The 2,194-nt window shown below is 40.7% G+C and overlaps 1 pseudogene across 1 annotated transcript; it reads right to left on the bottom strand.

Moving 5' to 3' along the window:
* Positions 1-423: 423 nt before the first annotated feature.
* On the bottom strand, positions 424-850 carry LOC308353464 (small ribosomal subunit protein uS12-like; annotated as a pseudogene). The gene has a single exon. The product of its transcript is annotated as a small ribosomal subunit protein uS12-like (transcript).
* Positions 851-2,194: the final 1,344 nt, after the last annotated feature.

The following is a 2,194-nucleotide window of genomic DNA, read 5'->3' as shown; positions in this document are numbered from 1 at the left end:
TAAGTTGTAGAAGCTCTTTATATATTCTGATACAAGGCCATTATCAGATACATGATTATCATATGATTTACAAATATGTTCTTCCATCTTGTGGGTTGCCTTTTCAATTTCTTGATAGTGTCTTTTTTTTTTTTTTTAAAGATTTTATTTATTTACCTGACAGAGATCACAAGCAGGCAGAGAGGCAGGCAGAGAGAGAGAGAGGAGGAAGCAGGCTCCCCGGGGAGCAGAGAGCCCGATGCAGGGCTCGATCCCAGGACCCTGGGATCATGACCTGAACTGAAGGCAGAGGCTTTAACCCACTGAGCCACCCAGGCGCCCCTCGATAGTGTCTTTCAAAGCATAAAAGTTGAAGAAATTTTTTGGAATATGAAAATTGATTGACTGTTTTCTAATTAACTAACCTGTTTTCACCATCAAAACTTATGATCTTGGTCTTTCTTTCTTGCCTTTGTTCAAGGCCAAGAAAAACACTGGCTACTTTGACAATCTTAAAGTGAACTCCAGGAACGTCACCTACAGCACGACCTTTGCGATCAAATCCAGTGACCAGAACTTCATCATTTTCCTCACTAAAATTCAAACAACCATCATTGAGTACAAAGGCTGTGATTTTTTTTGCCACTCTTGGTTAACTGGACCCTGACGCAATTCCTGATGGCAGAATCTGTTTGGCTCTACCCCTATTTTTTTCCAGCACAATTTCCTTTGTATGGGAAGTGCCTTCAAAAGGGTTGGGCTTCAGGGCTGTGCCCAAATGGGCTTTCTTGTACTGTTTATCATGATACTTCTGGTCTCATCCGGGGCCACAGAGCTTCCTGGCGGTACAAATACCTTGACACTTTGCCATCCTGCTGGAGCCATGGGCCTGAGCAAAAGATGAAGTTTTAAATTTTGATAAAATTTATTGATTTTTTTCCCCCTTTGGTTGCTTGAGATTTAGATGTTCTATCTAAGAAAATAATGCTTAATTTAAAATTACAGCAATTGAAACTTAGTTTTCTTCTAAGAGTTTTCTAATTTTAGTCTCTGTTTTACCTTTGATCCACTTTGTGAAGTAGATCTATATAGTATGAAGTAGGGCTCCAACTTTATTCTTATGGATGTGGACAGCCACTTATTCCTGGATAATTTATTGAAAAGACTATTTGTTCCTCATTGACGTTTCTTAGCACCCTGTGGGAAACCAGTTGACTATAGGTGTATGGGTTTATTTCTGGACTCTCAATTCTATACCACTGATCTATATGTCTCTCCTGATGCCACTACCACGATGTCTTGATTACTGCAGCTTTGTCTTCAGTTTTAAAATTGGAAAGTAGGAGGCTTCCAACTTTGTTTTTCCTTTTCAAGGTTGTTTTGGCTATTCTTAGTCCCTTGTATTTTCATGTGAATTTTAGGATCAGCTTGTGAATTTCAGAAGGAAAAAAAAAGGCAGCTGAATTTTTAAAAAAAGATCTTATTTATTTATTTGACAGTGAGAGAGAGAGAGAGAGATCACAAATAGGCAGGGGTGGGGGGGGGGATGCAGGCTCCCTGCTGAGCAGAGAGCCCAATTCGGGGCTTCATCCCAGGACTCTGAGATCATGACCTGAGCTGAAGGCAGAGGCTTAACCCACTGAGCCACCCAGGTGTCCCAAGGCAGCTGAAATTTTAATGTGTCAGCGATTTTTCAAAGCCCAACACATATCTCATTCCCCAGGTTCTTTTATTAAGCTTTTTTGTTTTGTTTTTGTTTGGTCCAACTATTTTCCACCACCTTGGGGAACCAGAAAGTTAAAAAATTGCCTGTAATTGTTTTTGACAAACACCTCTAGGGAAGAGATTTCTTGCGTGGGGCAAGCACCGAATCAGGTCAAAGATAGTCCTGAACATGGACTTTTCCAAGCACTCACCAGATGGGGCAGATCATGAAAAGTGACTGGGAATAGGCTTTGAAGTAGGTATAGTACTGTTCTGCTCCACCTTTAGCCATCAGGCTACTGGGTTTTACCCCAAAGGTAGACTGTTAGTTTTCAAGACTACTGCAGAGCTGGAGAATGGAAGATCAGATTAAAGCAATTAAAATGCCACAAAGTTTTCTGTTCTTACTGGGATTCGGCTGTTTTTCTCGAACAAACACTTCTCACATAACTGCAAGCCTTTGGTGAATTTCCAGAGTTCTGAAAAATTGCTTCTGACCACTTTTGCCAGT

The sequence above is a fragment of the Martes martes genome (assembly GCF_963455335.1).
Source record: "Martes martes genome assembly, chromosome: 12".
Taxonomy (NCBI): domain Eukaryota; kingdom Metazoa; phylum Chordata; class Mammalia; order Carnivora; family Mustelidae; genus Martes; species Martes martes.
Note: the sequence above shows the minus strand (reverse complement) of the source record. Positions and strands in the feature narration are given on the sequence as shown.